At 43.7% G+C, this 22,290-nt stretch overlaps 1 long non-coding RNA gene across 1 annotated transcript; it reads right to left on the reverse strand.

The window, feature by feature from the left end:
• Window positions 1–3,263: 3,263 nt before the first annotated feature.
• Window positions 3,264–20,565, reverse strand: LOC139245642 (uncharacterized). The gene is made up of 3 exons (XR_011590034.1): window positions 20,431–20,565; window positions 15,352–15,422; window positions 3,264–4,586 (listed from the first exon to the last, which is right to left on the reverse strand). It is a non-coding gene; the product is annotated as an uncharacterized lncRNA (long non-coding RNA).
• Between the last annotated feature and the right edge of the window lie 1,725 nt (window positions 20,566–22,290).

Below are 22,290 nucleotides of genomic sequence, written 5' to 3' on the forward strand. Positions count from 1 at the left end.
ATACCATGCTGGACTCACATCGACAGTTGCAGAAACGCCTGCCTGTACCCCGATTATCAAATCCCCTAGTTCTGTAAATCACTGTGTCTCCCTGTGCAGTATTTTGCCCACGGTGCTGTGAATGTGCACTAGACTGCACTCCTTTGAGGTGTTGTCACCCTTCTTGGTTTTCAGTACTGCAACTAATTTGAGAGTGCTACAATCCCAATAGGATTCCTGCACTGCCTGCCTCTTCCTACCCTGCTAGATGGCCATCCACTTACTGTCCTCCTGTACTCCCTGTGGCTCCAGGGTAACCACCGCTTAGAATGTGTGCTCCAGGAAATTCTCAGTCTCATGTATGCTTTGCACTGATTCCAGCTGGTCCTCAACCTCAGAAACCCAGAGCTTGAGTTCGAGCAGCAGAAGGCACTTCCTGAACATGTGGTTATCCCGGATATATGAAGCATCCTGGATTTCCCACATGACACAGGAATTGCAGGTAACTGGTCTCAGCTTTCTGTTTATTTTATTTAAAAAGGCTATCTACTTATTTACATATATGTATGTCTCTTAGGTTATTTATATATACCTTTTAGTTAACTATCCCCTTAACTTGTATTATTATTTATTTATTATTTATGTATATATCAGATTTTATTTAATTCAGATCCCTTGAATTTTGTACTCTCCGCATTGTTAATTTCAATTTTATCCCTTTCCATCAATTAATTACTCAAATTATTTATGTATTTACTTGTTTACTCTAGTCCCTTGGGTTAAATTACTCAGCACCGTCTTCTCCCTCTGCACATAATTCCCACTCTTACCAAATTCCCATTTTAAAGTCTTCACTCTGTTTGCAATTCACTTTGTTTCCCCAAGCTATGTACCCAAGCCTGAATTGCTGATATATTCGGGTTAAGTTAAGAGAACAGTGGGCTCATTGGGCTGCTGAGAGGCGTGGGCAATGCTTGAGGTGGCCTCCTCCAACCTTGGAGCAAGTACATCCATGCTCTGCGGGACCCTTTCCAATGCACCCATAAGCTCGCAGTACATTACCATGGACTTTCGCCACATATCCTCCAAGTCCAGGTCCACATCTGAGTGTCTCTGAGCAGGATTCATGGGTTGACTCACCCTCCGGGGAGCTGGTTCCCAAGCTTCCTCTTGCACTGGGCATTGCTACAGGCCACTGGGGACAGGAGCCTCAGGCTCTTCAAAGCCCAGGAATGGCTTGTCTTCCACCGAGGTGCTGTCCCCACTCGGTGCAGCTGATAGAGCATCCCACTCTGTTGCATCATTTTCGTCCCCTTCCTCCTCATCTCCCCCATCGTTCAATGTGGAGGGCTCATGGGCCGGCTACTGCGCTTCTTGCTCATCTGTAAGCATAAAGCAACAGAACTGTGGCTAGCAGCAGGGGAGGGGGCAGGAAGGGAAGAAGGAGGTGGCTTTGGACATTTAAATGTAAAGGGGGTAAGGCATCTGGTATCAAGGGTAAAGGGCCTCACATAAAACGCAAAGGAATTTAACATACTGTCACTGTCCACAGGGGGCTCGGCTTCACCGACCGCTACACCAACTGGTATGCACATGAGGGCGGACACTCGCTGCTCCACCTCGGTGAGGTTCTGGATGTCAGGCTCCCCTCCTCCGGTGCTCCTTGATTCGCGCCTGTTGTGCACCAGTTTCGATCGCAATAACAAACAAAAGATGTGTGACTATGCAGCTCATCGGTTGCAACATTTGCCTTTTATAGTTGAATAGCTGCAAGTGTGTAGATCTCCATTTGACTCTGCATGGCTGCACAGAGTTGGGTGTCTGAACGGTGGGATTAGGTGACAACCCCCTAAGCTTATGGATGAGGCTGAAGTATTGCGAGCGCATATCAAGAGTGAAATGGTAATGCAAGGAGGGGCCAGGCTGAGTAAAGAACAAGAAGATGAACGACGCTTGGAAGGGCAGGGCATGGCTCGTGAATTGAGCCTGAACTTTTATGATGGCTTCACCAACGAAGACCATGGTCTGGTACACATAGTGAAGGAGCAGGTACTGCAAAGATTTGACAATGTGTGAGACATTGCAACGTTAATAGAAAGGGTACTTACCCTTGTGATCCTAGTGAGGTTGTTGAACTTCTTACGACATTGTGTCACAGTTCTGGCGGAGACGTGCTGGCCCACCTCCCTCCAAAGTCTTCTGATCACTCTAGGAATGGGCCTCCTTCCACTAGGTGGTTGCAGCACATTTCACCGCCTTTCACAGCCTCAATTAAGGCGTCGATGGCCGTGGGCGAGGAGCGGTGAGCACACTGGCGACCTTCTTGCTCCTCCATTTTTCCACTCTGAGCAGACTGAGAAGTTGGAACTGGGCATGCACATACTTATCTTATCACACCTTTAAGAATCAGCTGTCCACGGATGAATAGCTGCGTTCGCAACATGCACATTCGTTCTTCAAATTTATCGCTGAGATTTTCAGTTCCACCACCGTAGGAGAATTGGGAATGACTAATTTAGTGCTCCCTTTCCCTCTTGGGGCAATGAAACCTAATTATGCGGTAGTCAGCGCAAACTTTCCGAGGATGTTACAGTTACCGTTCCGCCAGGATTAACATCTCAAAATGGCCGATACCAAAGCCCATAATCTTCTATGAACCAGTGCAATCGGTCTGCATTTTAGAACATAATTTCTTCTTTTTAAAAAAATATTCCTTGATATATTTAAGAGTGGTAACCTGCTGCAGTTTTATTAATACAACTGAAAATGGGTTTATCACACTAAATAAACATTTTTAATGGGAGTGTCTGGTCCACCACCTGAGTAAACCGATTTAAAATAACTGAAAATGACTTTTAAAAACTACACAGAACCATTTCCTAGTTACTTTGGTGCACAGTACTCAGTTTCTAAGAAAATTAAATGTTTTTGAATATTTAACAGCTGTTTAAAAGTGCCCTTTAGAAGTCTCCTTGAAGGGCCGCAATGGGTGAAATTAGCGGAAATTTACCATGGTGATTAATTCAATTTAGGGGTGGACCAGTTTTGTGGATGGTGCCAGGTTCCAGCACAATGTTTCTTGAACCAGCGCAAAAGATTGTGGAAATTCGATTTGCACTAGGTGTAAATTGCACTTAAAATTGTTCAATCTTTTGTACTGGTTTGGCCGTTTTCGGGCGAATTGCTGCCCTAACGGACACTCTACTCCCCCATGATCTTAGACTTGAAAATAATCAACTCTGCGATACTTTAAATTGCTGAACTTTATTTGTAAGCTTGCCACACAACACTCAAGGGAATAAAAACTTGAAGTAAAATAAAAAGTTGCTTAATCAACAAAAATGGAACATATTTGGCACAAAGGAGCCGTCGTTCCATAAACACATCCCATTAAAATAAAACTATTTATTTATCCATTGTGAATCACAGGGTTATATGGAAGTCTATTTTCTGATTAGCGAAGATTGGAAGTGAACACTTAACACACTTGTCCTGCATTCCTCTGTGTGCTATATTCAGCCAAGTGTTAATCTGTTTATTTAAAAGTGGTTAATGTCTGCTTAAAAATAGCGTACATAGAATTCCCGTCTGAGCACATTAAGCACCATTTTTTAAATGGTGAGAGATTCGAAAATGTTGGTGTTCAGATGGACCTGGGTGTCCTTCTACACAAATCACTGAAAGTTAACATGCAGGTACAGCATGCAATTAAGAAAGCACATGATAAGTTGGCCATTATTACAAGAGGATTTGAGTACAAGAGTAAAGACATCTTACTGCAATTATATAGGGTTCTGGTGAGACTGCATCTGGAGTATTGTGTACAGTTTTGGTCTCCTTACCCAAGGAAAGATATAATTGCTATAGAGGGAGTGCAACAAAGGTTCATCAGGCTGATTCCTGGGATGGGGGGATTGTCCTATGAGGAGAGATTCAGTAGACTAGGCCTATATTCTCGAGAGTATATATCTCATTGAAACATACAAAATTCTTACAGGGCTTGATAGAGTAGATGCAGGGAGGATGTTTCCTTTGGCTGGGGAGTCTAGAACAAGGGGGTTACAGTCTCAGAATAAGGGATCAGCCATTTAGACTGAGATGAGGAGAAACTTAAAGGGTGGTGAATCTTTGGAAATTTCTACCCTAGAGGGCTGTGGAGGCTCAGTCCTTGAGTACATTCAAGATAGAGATTGTTAGATTTTTGAATATTAAGGGAATAAAGGGATATGGGGATAGTGCAGGAAAGTGGAGTTGAGGTAGAAGATCAGCCATGATCTTACTGAATGGCGGAGCAGGCACGAGGGGCCTAATGGCCTGTTCCTAATTCTTATGTCTTATGTTCACCCCTGAACTACACTGATCAGGAAATATACCCTGTTAAGACATCAGTATAGTATGTGGAATGCTAAACAAGCTAAAACAAGTTTTTCAAAGCAAAATCAGCCAGTCAACTATAAATATACTAATGAACATCATCTTAAATGTAACTTTTAAAATAATCTTTCAGTGGAACCAAGAATTGCTTGACCATTTTCATATAGGTTTTTTCTGTAGTGTTTTTTCCTCTCTTCTTCCAAGTTGGGTTATACATATTTGCAGCAAATTTACTGAAGAGACATGGAAAATAAATGTATTACTTTACCACAACCTTTATCCTCACTCTTTACATGTTGAATGTTGATCAAAGTAAATAGTGTCAGTGCTGGGGAATGGAACATTCTCCATGTTGGACATCATGCATCAGCACCAAGCATACCCATGTCAAGTACAGGGCAGTTAGTGAAGCTCCATCCACTCTGCCCCAACCTCAGTAGAATGCCTCCTATTGCGCCAATGTGATATTTTCTATTTCCCACACTAGCCATCCAGAGTGAGATTGCGTTACTTAAATGCTGAATTTATAGTTTCAGTGCTGAAGCAATTAGAACTGGCAGCAGTGAGATTTTCTCTTGCTGGATTTCTGGTTCCATCGCAACAAAGGGTTATTAATCTAGTGACAATAACTCCACTTAACATTCATGGACAAATATTTATTCTAATAACAAGCTTTATTACATTGACTAATAACAGTATTAAATTTTATATAACTGTTCTACTGTGTTATATTAAATAACAAGATGGCATGCAAATAACACTACCTGGTCCCAGACCCGAAGTGATCATTCTAGGGCTGCATGGGTGACTGTGGGCTTCCGCCAGCCAATGAGATGGTTATCTGACTACAGAAGATATATGTCCCATTCTTATACTATTTGGCTACCTTGAGCTACATCTGCCCACAACATAAAAGTGCAGATCCTGTATTTTTAGGTGTTTATCCAACATAATCTGTTCAGCCTGTGCCTCTGTGCTATAAGCTTTATTTAGAGTACAGTAAATATGTAGACTATATCTTATCTCTTTCTGTGGTATGTGTTAAAATTGGAACTGTCTCTTGCCCTTTCTCTGATATTTGCTCTGCCACTAAAAATGATAAAAGAAAGGAATGCTGGAATAGATTGACTTTTTAAATCATCTTGAAACATTCTAACAATCCCAATTACTCAGAGTCACTCACTTTCTTTCTAGCTTACAGTTTACAGTTGATTACTATTACATTTATGTAAGCTCATCTAACATTTTTCATTTGTTGATAATTAACTGTGAGTTCCATTGTACTCCATGCTTGGGAGAGCGCTCTGCTGACTGGCTCCTTGTTTTCTTCTTTAATTTAATAAGGGCTTGTCTGAGCAATATGTACATGATAATGCCTAGCTCCAATATACAGCATTAGAAAATAACTAACAGTTATGAAATAATTTTTATCCATAGATGTATCGAGATGTTATTTATGTGCTTCCACCCTGATATCCTTCCTAGCCCCTCAATCTCTGTTACCAAATTTTGATTTTCCTGATGTAGCTGGTATAGGTATCTTACTGAGATATTGATCTCTACTATAATCTCTTTGAGTTTTTGAGTGTGGAAAGGGGGAATGTTTCAATACATTTGAGCGCCATCCACCTTACATCTGCCACCTACATCCTATCTGGTACAAAATCCTACTCACTTGTCACCCCTGTCATTGCTGACCTCCAATGACTCCCCATCACCAATTACATCAATTTCAAGTCCCTGGGGTAGAAATCCCTCTCCTGTATTCACTAGCCTACAACTTTGGCCCCTTAAAGTGGATGGGTGGAAGATCGTAGTGTGGCAGCACAACAGCGGAATTTTTACACCTTCCTCTGTAAATTCCTCCATTGCCTCATTCCTCTGTGGCTCCCTCTACAACCTCCTCCAGTTCTACTCCATTGCTCGTACTCCCCGCCTTTCCAGCTCTTGACTACTGTGCGTTCCCATCCCCCAGCTTCCCTCCCTTTGCCACTGCTGACAGGGTCTTTTGACACTTTTTCCCACAGTTTAAAGATCTCTCCTTAAATCCCACCCCTCCCTTTAAATTGCACGACGTGATCAATGTACTATTATTCCACTGGCAGTTTTTGTCAGTATTCACAAGGCTCCACACTTCTTTCTGCCAACCCCTTTAAACTGCAGCAGGTAGCCATGATATCCCACCACCTGCTCCATCTGCCCCATCCACGACTGATCCCCAGTGCAGGTGGAAACATTTCTGACCACTTACTGGCATCCCTCACCACCTACATCCTCCTACCCCCTTCCAACCCACTTCTTCTGCTTTGCCTCATAAAAACCTCTCTCAAATCACTCATAACTGCACTTTGGCCTTCCGTTTACCATGATACATCTGCAGCCATTGTTTTATTTAACTACTCCTTTTACTCCAATTTTGTCTCCAGAAAAACCTTTGCTGCCTCCAATGCTGGCCATCTGGTCATTCCCTCTGGCCTCTATCTTCACTACCACAAACACAAGGGCTGCAGACTTGTGCGTAACGGGCACACAACTGGTATCAATTGCTCTACCAGACCTTACCCTCCAGCAAAATCACCCACTGGTCCAGCATCATCCAACTTATATTCTCTACTATTAACCTTCTCCTTAAAGCCCTTGCCCCTGCCTCTTCCACCCTCATCTCCAACAACAAACATGTCGAGCTCATAAACTGCCTTGTCACCAAAATAAAGACTGTCCATTCAGCTGCCTCTGCCGCTTCTCCCCTCCTTGTCCATGAATTTAAATTGCCCACTTGCCCTTGCCTTGAGCACTGTTTCTCTCCCATCTCCCCCATGCTCTCAATGAGTGAGTTTCTTCCATAAAACCCACTTTCTGCTCCCTTAAGCCCACTCCCATTAAACTACTTACCACCCAATTTCCCTTCTTTCTTCTCCTTGCCAGATCCATGGTTGAATCTCTCCATCAGTTTTCCACCACTCTCAAAGCAACAAAATGACACTAAATAGTCATGAAAGAAATTCTCTGTGGCTGCAACCATAATGCATTATCCCACCTTGTCATCCAGAATTTCCTTGGCCCTCTCCTCTTCCCCATCTATATATTTGTCCTTGGCATCATCATTTGCAGGCATGGGGTCAGCTTTCACATGTACACTGATGACATGCCCATCGTTCCTGGCTCTTTGAAAGAGCTATCCAATTAATCCCACTTTTCTAATCTTTCCCAGAGCCCTGCAAAATCATCTCTGTCCTTGTTGACGTATATTAACTTTTAGACCTCCAATTTCTCTAATTTAAAATTCAAATCCTCATGTTTAAATCTCTTCATAGCCTTGTTCTTTGCAATATAGGGCTAGATTTTACACTTTTATGCAGATCGCCCAAAAAGGGGCATTACTTCTAGTGTGGGCGGTAAAAATGGGTTTTCAGATCGCCAGTTTCTCACCCATTCTCAAAGCCCTTAGTCTCCATTTTTGAAATTGTGCATTACCGTGAGCGATATGAAATGGGCGTTAGTGTTAAATCTCTCTGACCTTCTGCCGTAAAGTGTCGCCATCCTTAGCAACAGCATGGCAACGCTCGATTCCCGCGATTCAGGAGGTCAAGGGTCACCATGACATGCGCAGAAGAGGAGACAGAGAAAGAGGGAGCTGAGAGGGACTGGAGGCGTGTGTGAATGTGATGTGGCTGCTTTGGGAGGAAGGAGGGAGAGTTTAGAGCTTTATAGCAAATAGGGAAACAAAACTTAGCTGTTACCAGCCACATATTTGCCTGAATTTGGTCTATAATGGAGGGAAAGGAGGCAACACAGCACACTGTGGAAACTGATGCTGACGAGAGCAGTGAGCTGGGAGAGGAGCACATTGGAGGGCGCAAAAGAGCGAGGATGTTCTCGGATGAGGCAAATGCCTCCCTCCTGCAGGAGGTCGAGTTATGCTGGGGGTGAGTTGACCCAGGGAGGGCATGGGAAGCCCACCCCAAAGGCCTACCAGAAGATATTGGCCGAGATAGCAGAGGTGGTCTCGTCGGCGACCAACAAGGTGTGTGAGGGCAATCAATGCCACAAATGATGGAACGACCTTGTGGGATCCGCAAGAGTATTAAAATTATTTACATGTACTTATATCTTTATATAACTTGATTTGTAACAGTCATGACTATCAGCAGATGTGAGGTCTTTCACTTTTACCGGGAATGTTGTACTCAAAGCCTGTGGTCACGGTGCACGTCTTTTGGTAAAGAATGATAATTATCATAATAATCATGATTACATCTGTCGGTTTTGTGTTGTATCAGTGTCTGTGACAGTATCCAGCAATGATATCACACAATGATCTCATGCCATGTCATCCTGTCACCTTTTACAGAAGAAGCTGTCGACGATGAGGTCCGTGCAGAGGCGAACGGGTGAGAGGCCACCAGTTGTCAGTGACATCACTGACATGGAGGAGCGAGTGTTCGCACTCGTGGGAAAGCACCCCCGGACAGTCACGGAAGCATCTGCAGACCCTGAAGTGAAGCGACGTGAGTAAAGTTGACACCATTGCATGATGAAAAGTAATAGATGCCACACCCACTCATATCCAATCATATGATAGATGATTTCTAAAATTGTCCTAGAAATAATGCTGGCCTAATGAAAATCATTACAATGCACCATGTGTTGATGGTCATGAAATGTGATGTCTGTGATGATCTTGATCGCGGTGGTGCTTTTGTCGTGCATATGCTGTGTGTAGCGCTGGAATCACCTTGTGACCCTAGCATCCCCTTCTCCTCTAATAACCTCATTTGTGTTTTGCAGCTCAGCCAGCAGCACGGCCTCAGGCAAGACCACCGAGTCCAGAAGGTGGGGCCGCGGGGCCTGACTCACTGGATGATCCTACATCTGCTGAGGATCTCCGATTCTCGCCCGTCAATCCACTGGGTTTGTTCTCTATGGATGAGATAGCTGACTTCGAGGAACCTGCATCGCCAGGCTCCAGAAGCCATTCCATCCCAAGGCCATCTTGTGCTCCTCCGGTCATTCCCACCTCCACTCTGGAGGTACCAGCCCCAAGCACCTCGCCACAGGGCACCCCATTTGTCCCCATGATGGCGCCGACCCCGCGGAGGTTTTGTGGACGCGGCAGATCTGGTCCACAAACGCGACATGAGAGTTGTACAGGAGGACTGTAGACATTGGTGACTAGCTCCTCAAAGCATTGGGGGGCATATCCCAACAGCTGGCCACCATAACTGAGTACGTTCCGCGGATGGCGGAGACCCTGGAGGCGTTAGCCAGGAACTTTGCTGGCAGAGGCCTCCCAGTGGTCCCGGAGCACGGCATTCCTCCCCTAAGTTCCACACCTCCACTGCGAACGACAGATGAGAGGCAGGACCAAGATCCTGCTTCTGCATCAGAGAATGTTCCCCCCTCGGCACCACCTGCTCCCGTACCCGTGCAACCACCGCCTCTGCCTTCATCCCCCCCAATGAGGCATTGCCTGAGGAGCTCTTCGGCCAGGCGGCGTGGAGCGAGGAGGGAAAGGGGTAGACATGGGGAGAAGAAGGGGAGGGGGGGGAAGGAAAGCGAGGTGCAGGTCCGTAGGTGATAGCTGTGTTATATCTCCATCTCGGTGTGTGCAATTTGTTGTAATGTATGGGGGGAGGGGAGCAAGCTCCTGCTTTGCATTTGTATTCTGTGTTGCTGGACATGATGAATATTTGATTGATGTCAATGGTGGAAAAAGTGGGGTGTGGGTGGGGTTTGGGTGTTTTGCCCGTGATACTTATGATTTCAGAGCAATGTTGGTATAAAATGTTTTTTATTGAACATAACCTTGTTGCGCATTGTCTCATATAGCTGGACCATTACACTCTGGTGATTCCGTAACTTGAAAGGGTTAAATAAAACTTAACGTCTATCAATGTAAACTTTAACTGGCTTCAAGGTGATGGGCACCATCGATGTCTGAGCTGCACACACACAGCAATGTGTCAGCGTTGTCACTCACAGCAATGTTCTTTTAGGCAAATCGTTCAGATATCAGCTCCTCACGCAAGAGTCTTGCAGCTATGTAACCACCACGGACCCTTTCCTGTGGTCTGGAGGGGGTCGTGGGTAAGGTTACATTGCCAGCCTGATTGTCTGGCCCTAGGTCAGCGTCCAGCCCCTTGTCCTCCTCTTCCTCTCTCTCCTGAGGTGGAGCATCAGTCCCATCTGACAATTCTTGACCCCTCCTGATAGCCAGGTTGTGCAGCATGGAGCACATGACCAAGAATTTACCTACTTGCTCAGGGTTGTATTGTAGCTCCCTCCTGAGTGGTCCAGACATCTGAAGTGCTGCTTAAGCACAGTTATTGTTTTCTGGACCACATTGCGTGTGTCTCTGTGGCTCTGGTTGTATCGCTTCTTGGCCTCGGTGTGGGTGTCACGCAGGGGGGGTCATCAGCCAGGTGGCTAGGCCTTATCGGTTGTCACCAAGCATCCAGCATTTTTCTTGTGGCTGACTCTTAAAGATGTCAGAGACAGCACTCTCACGCTAGATGTGAGCCTCATCGAAGGTGCCCGGACATTTGGCATTCATTGCCATTATGATCTGGTTGTGGTCGACAACTAGTTGGACCTTCAGGGAGTGAAATCCTTTTCTGTTACGTAAAAGCTCGGGGTCCTGAGAAGGTGTCCGCATGGCGATGTGAGTGCACTGTATTGCTCCCTGCACCCTGGGGAACTTAGCAATGTGGTAAAATGCTCCAGCCCTGTCAGTCTGAGCCTCCGTGGTCATGGGGAAGCTGATAAAGTCCATCCTTCGCGCGTCCAGGGCCTCCGTGACTTGTCTAATGCAGCGATGGGTGGCATGGTGAGGCAGAGGAAAGATCTCGACCACCGAGGCCCAAAAGGAACCGGACGTGTAGAAAGACAGTGCCACGGTGACCTTGACCTCGACCGATGTCCTGATGCCAGGCTGCACATGTGGCCTGATGAGCTCACATATTTCATTGATCACCACCTTGTGGAAGCGCAGTTTCTGAAGGCAGGTATGTTCGGACATGTCGAGGTAAGACCTCTTTTCCCTGTAAGTGTGGGGTGTGTATGGTCTGGCCCTCCTCCTCATTCTTGCATGTCTTAAATTGGGCACATAATGATGTGCATAACACATTGAGCCATCTGCACTCTGCAATATCTGCGTATTAATCGATGCAGGCTGAGAAATAGCTGGCCCCATTGCAATGAAAGTATAATAGCGATTGATCAGAAACAATAATTTCCTCACTAAAATACACCTAGAGTAAACCCCCAATAGTCCAGAGTCTGAAAATGTGTCTGTTGAGATGGTCACTTCACCTGAGAAGAACTTCAGAGTCAATGCAAACTCCCCCGAAGTTGAAGCAGCCTTTTGAATGAAGCGACTTGCGATTTTAAAAATGGCAGCCACATCGCTGGCTTTAGTTCAGAACAGTTCCACTTTTTCCGGGCGGTTTTTTGGGCGAGTGATATTGTGTGCGATATGTGTACGAAGTGGTGAAAGTGACGCTGGGCGATCTACTGGGCGTTATTTCAGCAAATGTGATCTTTATGACAAAAAAAAAGTGGCCGGGCAGTATTATTGATTCTCGGCGTTAATTCCGTACGGAAACTAACACTGGGCAATATTATGGGCATTGATTTTGCCCATTCTGATGATTCTGCCCCAAAAAAGTGGGCGGGCAGTATTATTGGGGAAAGTAACGCTCGGCGATAAGTTTCCGAAAAATGCTCGTCAGTTTCTATTTTGTGGCTAAATGGGTGATATATGAGCATTTTGCATCATTTCAGTGGAAAAATGGATGTTAAGTGGGCATTAAGCATGCATAAAACGTGGAAATTCTAGCCCACAGTTCCACCTAGTGGACTACTGCTACACCTAGTGGACAACTGTGATAATGCAGCCATTGATTTACATTCAATAAAGGCATCAGGTGACAGGTGTTTGTGATGTCGCACAGAATATACCACTTTGGCGACGTAGGATTGGATTCCTGGATACCCTAGCTGAAGTTTTTGTCGGTGGATGATACCAGCCAAACAACAGAGAGACAGGAGAGGTCCTTTATGTTGCAGAACAGCTAAAAATCCAAGGTAAATAACAAGCACACTTGGCTGAACTGAAGAGTCCAGATGGCTGTACCTGAACGCTTGGACGAGTTTCAATGTGACCGAGAGACTCAAAATATTTTTCACCACAAATAGTTACATCAAAGTCACCGATGATGAAAACCTGTCCCGGGTGGTGTTAGAAAGAAAAAGGGCTATTTTCCTGACTGAAGTAGGCCCAGAGGTGTATGAAACCCTGAAAAATGTGCTTGTTCCCATCAACCAAAGGACACATCATTTACGGAGATTCTAAACAAGTTAGAACAGCACTACAATCCTGAGCCCCTGGAATTGCTGAAAGTTAGCATTTTGTATCACCAGATCAATTCATTGACAAAAGTATCTGTGAGTTCTTTGTAGCATTAAAGAAGCTATTTATTCACTGTCATTTCAGAAACTTTCAGGACGAGCATTGCGTGGTCCCTTTGTTTGAGGGATGAAAAATGAAGTGATCAGAAGAAAGTTGTTGACAACCCCTAACTTGACTTTTGATTTAGCTTGTCAGACAGCTATATCTACGGATATGGCCGACCAATATTTCCGAGAATTATATACCATTTCCAGTCGTCAGATTCCTGGGGTGAATCGCCTGCAGGTGAGAAGAAAAAGGCAGTTGGGCCCCAAGGCCTCAGCAACTGGCAATGGTAACAGAGCATTGAAGTCATGCTATTGGTGCCTGGGACAACACATTGCTCAAAGTTGTCCAGATGTGAGGGCAGAGTGTTTCTTCTGCAAGAAAACTGGGCATCTTTCAAAGGCATGCTGACTGAAAAGTAAATCAACTTTCAAGGCTATAAGTAGAAATCCCCAGAGGCTACATAGCATGGAAGAAAAGCAACAGGACGAAAAGCTACACGTCATCAAGAGCACGAGTGTATCTAACAGTAATTTAAAAAGTATCATCATCCAAGTAGGTGTTGCAGGAACCCATGGAAATTGACACTGGCGCATCTGTGAGCGTAGTACCGGAATCGCTATACCTCGACATATTGTGTGATTTCCCATTGGAGAAATCCAAGATAGAGCTGTGAGACTACTCAGGACAGCAAAATCCCGTCACCACCAGTCGCATCACCATACTGGTGAAATACAAGGATCAATTTCAGAGCTTCCCTTTCTTAGTAGTGGCAGGAGACAAGCCTGCTTTACTAGGTAGAAATTAGTTGGGATCACTGAAGCTGGATTGGATTGAAAGAGGATGTCATCAAGAAGTATCTGAAGGTGTTCTGCGAAACAAGCAGTTTGATGCAAGGCTTCAAACATAGAAACATAGAAACAAAGAAAATAGGTGCACGAGTAGGCCATTCGGCCCTTCGAGTTTGCACCACCATTCAATAAGATCATGGCTGATCATTCACCTCAGTACCCTTTTCCTGCTTTCTCTCCATACCCCTTGATCCCTTTAGCCATAAGGGCCATATCCAACACCCTCTTGAATATATCTAACGAACTGACATCAAAAACTCTCTGCGGAAGAGAATTCCACAGGTTAACAATTCACTGAGTGAAGAAGTTTCTCCTCATCTCGGTCCTAAATGGCTTACCCCTTATCCTTAGGCTGTGACCCCTGGTTCTGGACTCCCCCAACATCAGAAACATTCTTCCTGCATCTAACCTGTCTAAACTCATCAGAATTTTATATGTTTCTATGAGATCCCCTCTCATTCTTCTAAACTCCAGTGAATACAGACCTAGTCGATCTAGTCTCTCCTCATATATGTCAGTCCTGCCATCCCGGGAATCAGTCTGGTGAACCTTCGCTGCACTCCCTCAACAGCAAGAACATCGTTCCTCAGATTAGGAAACCAAAACTGAACACAGGAAGGTCTTGCTGCAGCTGTACAGGACCTTGGTGAGGCCTCACCTGGAGTATTTTTGAGCGATAAGAGAATTAAGGGTTATGGGGAACGGGCAAGGAAGCCGAGCTGAATTCATGATCAGATCAGCCACGATCTTATTAAATGGCAGAGCAGGCTCAAGGAGCCAGGTGACCTACTCCTGCTTCCATTTTTTATGTTCTTATGTTTTTATATCCTACATCAAAAGTACTAGAAACAAGTCCAAGAGAAAGTCCGAATTTAATTCTGAGTCCAAGTCAGGCAGACAAACAGTCTAAACTTGTAGAGAGTAAAAATGTAAATCAAGGGTTACCCTTGGATGAAAATTCTCCTCAGGCTCAGCCTAGAATGAGTCTAAGTTCGACACCATGTTTGGGAAGTTCTGTTCCAAAGCGAAGATATCCTCTTCGAAACAGAAAACAAGTGGTTAAGTTTTATGTCCATATCTTTTTTTATCTATAACCATGCAAGTTATGTATGATAATTATTTTGTTATAATATCTTCTTCATTAAAGGAGAAGTGTAATATAGTTCCACCTAGGGGACTACTGCTCCATCTAGTGGACAACTGTGATAATGCAGCCATTGCTGTAAATTCGACACATCACCTGACAAGTTCTTGTCTTAAGAGCCAGCTTATAAAAGTGTGCTTGTAATGTCGTAGAGAATATACCACACTTTTAGCATTGCAGTAATTTGCACCAGTGCTACAACCATCCCTCCTCCACCCCCAAAACCTCTCCGTTGCTCTGACTACAACATCCCCCCCTGCCTTTGTCCATCATTAGTGGCCATGACTTCAGCCACATAGTCTGAATCACTTCCCACCTAAAATCCCTTTCTTTTTTTAGCTCAGTTTCCATCTTTCCATTCAGAACCGCATTGAGATGTTTATCTACATTAAAGGCATTATATAAATGCAAATTATTACTGTTGATAAACTTGCCAAGACTCCCTTGATGGGAGTTCAAAGCGCAAAATCCAACATGGAGTTCAATGTACCCGATTCATGGTGCTCCCAATCCGCCAGCCATTAATTAGCATTTAATTAGCATCTTACCTCTTGAGTGAGGGTATATTACTCCACAATCGAACTGAGTCACTGATATCATGAATAATTACAGGATCGCACTGCAGAGAAGGAGCAAGACATGTTTTACAATCAAATGTTGCCATAGTAATGACTGTTATTGTATTAATTAACTCAAATAATCTAGTCTTCCTTTATGATTTGATTATTATCTCTATCCTGATGACAAAGTTCAAACTGCTTAAAATTTACATTGTATTAGTAGTTTGAGCGAGTGATTTCAGCACTGTATGAATTGGTTCATGTTCCACTAGTCACGGTTATTTTAATAACCAACATTCACCTGGCCCAATCTGTCATTTTGAAGATTACTGCATGCCCTGAATACACTCACTAACATTGAAGTTCTATTTAAGAACATAAAAACATAAGAAATGCAGGAGTAGGCCATTTGGCCCCTCGAGCCTGTTCCGCATTTTAATAAGATCATGGTTTACTATTTCTGGGCTCTGTTGTATCATTTAATATTATTACAATATGTGATCAATAACATAAGACTTGAGCAATGAAGCTTTTTCTCATCATTAAGCAAACTATACTTTCTTCACTAAGGAAGGCATGAATAACCTCCTGAAAATACTTGGGGACCGAGGGTCTAGCGAGAAGGAGGAACTGAGGGAAATCCTTATTAGTCAGGAAATGGTGTTAGGGAAACTGATGGAACTGAAGGCCGATAAATCCCTAGGACCGGATAGTCTGCATCCCAGAGTACTTAAGGAAGTGGCCCTAGAAATAGTAGATGCATTGGTGGTCATTTTCCAAAATTTCATGGACTCTGGATCAGTACCTATGGATTGGAGGGTAGCTACTGTAACCCCACTTTTTAAAAAAGGAGGGAGAGAGAAATCAGGGAATTATAGACCGGTTAGTCTGACATCGGTGGTGGGGAAAATGCTGGAATCAATTATTAAAGATGAAATAGCAGCACATGCTATAGGGTCGGTCCAAGTCAGCATAGATTTATGAAAGGGAAATCATGCTTGACAAATCTTCTCGAGTTTTTTGAGGATGTAACTAGTAGAGTGGATAAGGGAGAACCAATGGATGTGGTGTATCTGGACTTTCAAAAGGCTTTTGACAAGGTCTCACAGAAGAGATTAGTGTGCAAAATTAAGGCACATGGTATTGGGGGTAATGTATTGACGTGGATAGATTACTGGTTGGCAGACAGGAAGCAAAGAGTGGGAAAGAACGGGTCCTTTTCAGAATGGCAGGCAGTGGGTGCCGCAAGGTTCAGTGCTGGGACCAGAGCTATTTATAATATACATTAATAATTTGGCTGAAGGAATTGAGTGTAATATCTCCAAGTTTGCTGATAAGACTAAGCTGGGTGGCGGTGTGAGCTGTGAGGAGGATGCCAAGAGGCTGCAGGGCGGGATAGTGTGACTAATTGGATAGCTCTTCCACAGAGCTGGCACAAGCATAATGGGCTAAATGGCCAATTTGTAGAAACATAGAAACATAGAAATTTACAGCGCAGAAGGAGGTCATTCCAGCCCATCGTGTCCGCGCTGGCCGACAAAGAACCAGACAGCCCTTGGTCAGCAGTCCTAAAAGTTACATATAAAATTATGAACAATGACGGAAAGGCAAAGAGGAGCCAGCCCAACCAATCCGCCTCACCACAACTGTGACAACCCTTATACTAAAACATTTTTACAATCTACCCAACCGGAGCCATGTGATCGCCTGGAAGAGACAAAAACCAGATAAAAACCCAGCCCAATTTAGAGAGAAAAAATCTGGGAAAATTACTCTCCGACCCATCCAGGCGATCGAAACTAGTCCAGGAGATCACCCTGGCCGTATTCTATTCCCTGCAGTACTTACCATTATATCTGCTCCGTCCAACAAAAGTTCATCCAGTCTAATCCCAATTACCAGCTCTAGGTTCCTGCAATTTAATGCTCATCTAACTATCTCTTAAAAGTGGTGAGGGTCTCTGCATCCACCACTCTTCCAGGCAGCGAGTTCCAGATCCCCACAACCCTCTGTGTAATGAAGCCCCCCCTCAAATCCCCTCTAAATCTTCCACCAACCATCTTAAAACTATGCCCCTTCATAATAGACCCCTCCACCAATGGAAATAGACCCCTCCACCAATGGAAATAGACACTTACTATCCACTATGTCCAGGCCCCTCAATATTTTGTACACCCCAATGAGGTCTTTCTCAACCTCCTCTGTTCCAATGAGAACAAACCCAGCCTATCCAATCTATCCTCATAACTAAGATTCTCCATTCCAGGCAGCATCCGAGTAAATCTCCTCTGCACCCTCTGCAATCACGTCCTTCCTATAATACGGTGACCAGAACTGCACGCAATACTCCAGCTGTGGTCTAACCAAAGTATTATACAATTTAAGCATAACCTCCCTGCTCTTATATTCTATGCCTCGGCCAATAAAGGCAAGCATTCCGTATGCCTTCTTAACCATCTTATCCACCTGGCCTGCTAATTTCAGGGATCTGTGGACAATCACTACAGTTTCTCTCTATCTACTCTGTCCAGACCCCTCATGATTTTGAACACCTCTATCAAATCTCCTCTCAATCGTCGCTGCTCCAAGGAGAACAATGCCAGCTTTTCCAGTCTATCCACGTTACTGAAGTCCCTGATCCCTGGAACCATTCTTGTAAATCTTTATTGTACCCTCTCTAAGGCCGTCACATCCATCCTAAAGTGCGGTGTCCAGAATTGGACAAAATACTCCAGTTGAGGACGATTCATCATAACTTCGTTGCTTTTGTACTCTATGCCTCTATTTATGAAGCCCGTATGCTTTTTCAACCACTTTCTCAACCTGCCCAACCACGTTCAACAATTTGTACACATATATGCCCATGTCTCTCTGCTGATGCATCAGCTTTAGAATTGTACCCTTTAGTTTATATTGCCTCTCTTTGTTCTTCCTACCAAAATGTATCACTTCGCACTTATCTGCATTAAATTTCATCTGCCATGTGTCCATTCATTTCACCAGCCTGTCTATGTCTTCTTGAAGTCTATCACTATCCTCCTCCCTATTCAATATACTTACGAGTTTTGAATCATCTATAAATTTTGAAATTGTGCCTTGTAATCCCAAGTTCAAGTCATTGCTTTATATCAAGAAAGGCAGTGGTTCTAGAACCGGCCCCTGGGGAACACCACTGTATATCTTCCTCCAGTCTGATAAACAACCGTTCACACTACTCTCTGTTTCCTGTCACTTAGCCAATTCCGTATCCATGCTGCCACTGTCCCTTTTATTCAACTTTGTACTATGACAGAAAGACAAGTTGTACTGATTAGATGAAATAAGCCTGATCATAACAGTTGCTCGGTATGTTTACCTACTGTGAAACAAAGCAACTTACTGACTCGTCTCTGGTCTCATCTTACCAAATGTTTTCTCAGCCCCACCTTCGAGAAGATTGGAGAGACACAGGTAAAAACATTTACATCTGGTTCAGATCACAAGGTATAAACTCCTGGGTTCTGCTATTGTATGAGTAGATATTGAGCAGTGTGAGTCTACTCCAGCATGCAAAGGACATGGGATGCAGCTACAGAAGTGACTGAATCCAAGAAGTTATCTACAGCAAACCCTAAACTTATAACAGCTCCACAACTATCCAGTGATGGCTGGAAAACTTCTCTACTTTGTCTTTGAAGGAGAAATGTTCCACTTTAATGAACTCAGTTGGAGCCATGCATACTGCAAGCACACATCAGGAAATTGCTGCAACCCACGAGAAATCCTGAGGATCAAAATTAGCAGCTCGTCGGTCTGTATCATTCCATTACTCACTGGGCAACAGGGAAGCTTTTTTTCCCTTCTTTTGTTTATTTCTCCACCATTACTGTGTTGCTCTTCTGCCCTCACCCTCCTCTTGTGATAGTAGTGTTACCCTGGGGTACAACTCAATGAGCAGCAGCCATTGGCCTTCTGGAATCTCACCTAATTCATTATTCTTTATGAGAAAGTGAGTGATTTGACTATGAGGGCATCATCTATTCTCACCCAGAATTTGCACATTTGCATTTCACTGGATAATATTCAAAAGCAGGAATCTTTGCTAATTTTTCCCTTTTCTAGTCTGGAAAATTGAAGACATTAGTGCTCCACTGTAGCCATGGCAAAGTTTGAGTAACTCAGCATATACCAGGAACCGTCGTTACCTTCATGGTTCAGTATCCCAGCAAATGGCATATTTATATGTACTCTTTTAGTATTGTTATTTGTTGTGTATCTGTAAAGCATGCACTCCCATGTTCCACCACCAGGGAGCGCATCCCCTGAAGTCCCAAGGGATCCCAGCATCCCTTGGGAGCACTGTATATAAGCCGGCCCATAAGGCCTGTTCCTCACTCTGGAGTGTCTTAATAAAGACTGAGGTCACTGTTACTTTAACCTCCCTGTGTGCAGTCTCATCTGTGTTAGGAACCTACGGCAGCCAATCTCCTGACTCTCTATCCGTCCATCTCCTGACCCCACCCCAATGTCACCCATGCCTTCCCACAGCCATCTCCTGTTTCTATCAGTGATATTTCCAAATTATTCCTTTTTGCTCTGACCAGGCTTAACCAGTTTTGTTTGGTTGACATTTTTCTTTTCCATTTCCAAGCTCTATCTCTATGCTTCATTCTTAAAGACTCCTCACTTGGCTTTTTCATGCGAATATCTGCATATTACTGCCACGTGACATCACAATTCTTGCTACTATTTTACTGCTGCAGTGCTAGTTATGGAAACTGCAGTGATTTTGTACTTCAGCTTTACTGGATATGATTGAAATCCAACAAAATCCTCAGCAACACATTACTTAATATTGCTTAGACTGAAGGAAGATTGCTAACCACTCCTAGCATGTTGTGTGAAATTATCAACTGCTATTCTCTCTTTCACACATGCACACACACACACACACACGCACACACTGAGTAATCTTGTCCTGAGTTACTTTTAGTCTCACTAACAATGATCAAGCTACCTGTAAGTACCAGTAGAATTGAGACCTGGGCACAAACACGCATGAAATCAATAGTGGATAGTGCACAATACCTCCAGAAAGCGTGAGGCATCATTTATATCATTTTCAGTTAAGGTTTCTGGATCCATAAACATCCAAAAGAAAGGTCGTTCCTCTGCTTCATTGGGCCTTGCGTATTGAAGTATGCGGCAATACTGAAAGATGATTCTCCCTGATTCAGAGAAAAGGTAAGTTATATTCTTGCTGACAATCAAACCATATGATGGAGGTAAAGTGATAGATTTAGTGCTCGAGGCACTAAGCTCCACACAATGGGAGCATATACTATGTTCAGTGATCAGTGAATCTGCTTGGTGACCCTCATGACTGTAAGAATACCAGTATGATTTTACATTGCTTTTGTTTTTAAGAGACACAAAACCATAATATGGAAAGGATTTGTTTAAATCATGTTCTTGAAAAAGCCTGTCATTTCCCAGTCATGTTTTCTCAAAAGCCTCAACACTGCTACTAAGAGAAGCTTTCGAAACACAGGCTTATATCACAGCAGTGGGTACAGTGAGTGCCTACATCAAGGCACTGTTTACATCAGAGGATCGTTCGGGGGGCAATCATTAAGAAATAACAGTCTAGTGTGTAAAGGATATGAGACCTCTCATCTCTGTTGGCAAACTATTTGAAACAAATGGGTAGTTGTAAAAGATAAAAGTTCACGGGGTTAGGGGTAATATATTAGCATGGATAGAGGATTGGCAAACTAACAGAAAACAGAGAGTCGGGATAAATGGGTAATTTTCCGGTTGGCAAACAGTAACTAATGGGATGCCGCAGGGATCGGTGCTGGGGCCGCAACTATTTACAATCTACATTAATGACTTGAATGAAGGGACTGAGTGTAATGTAGCCAAGTTTGCTGTTGATAAAAGATGGGTGAGAAAGAAAATTGTGAGGAGGACACAAACAATCTGCAAAGGGCAATAGACAGGCTAAGTGAGTGCGCAAAAATTTGGCAGATGGAGTATGATGTAGGAAAATGTGAAGTTATCCACTTTAGCAGAAAAAGTAGAACAACAAATTATAATTTAAATGGAGAAAAATTGCAAAGTGCTGCAGTACAGAGGGACCTGGGGGTCCTTATGCATGAAACACAAAAAGTTAGTATGCAGGTACAGCAAGTAATCAGGAAGAAAATGGAATGCTGGCCTTTATTACAAGGGGGATAGAGTATAAAAGCAGAGAAATCCTGCTACAACTGTACAGGGTATTGGTGAGGCCACACACGGAGTACTGCGTACAGTTTTGGTCTCCATATTTAAGGAAGGATATACTTGCATTGGAGGCTGTTCAGAGAAGGTTCACTAGGTTGATTCTGGAGATGAGGGGGTTAACTTATGAAGATAGGTTGAGTAGGTTGGGCCTACTCATTGGAGTTCAGAAGAATGAGAGGTGATCTTATCAAAACTTATAAGATAATGAGAGGGCATGACAAGGTGGATGCAGAGAGGATATTTTCACTCATACGGGAAACTAAAACTAGGGGACATAGTTTCAGAATAAGGGGCTGCCCATTTAATACTGAGATGAGGACGAATTTCTTCTCTGAGGGTTGTAAATCTATGGAATTCTCTGTCCCAGAGAGCAGTGGCGGCTGGGTCATTGAATATATTTAAGGCGGAGATAGACAGATGTGTCTAGTTTTAAGAATCTGTTTAAAGTGTACAGAAGGAATTATGTAACAATTGGTGAGCCAGGCAGAAGCCAAGATGAGTAATTGTTTGAACGTCGAATCAGGGATGGCCGGCTCTGATTTTGATCAGAATTTGACAGCAGTAAAAGCAATATAAGTGTTCCACGAATATTTGGACAATTAATAAATTAGAAAGAGTATGTAGCCCAATATCTCGCAAGGCATGAGGTGGACCCCTTAAGAT

Source organism: Pristiophorus japonicus, unplaced genomic scaffold (genome assembly GCF_044704955.1).
Source record: "Pristiophorus japonicus isolate sPriJap1 unplaced genomic scaffold, sPriJap1.hap1 HAP1_SCAFFOLD_2274, whole genome shotgun sequence".
Lineage (NCBI taxonomy): Eukaryota > Metazoa > Chordata > Chondrichthyes > Pristiophoridae > Pristiophorus > Pristiophorus japonicus.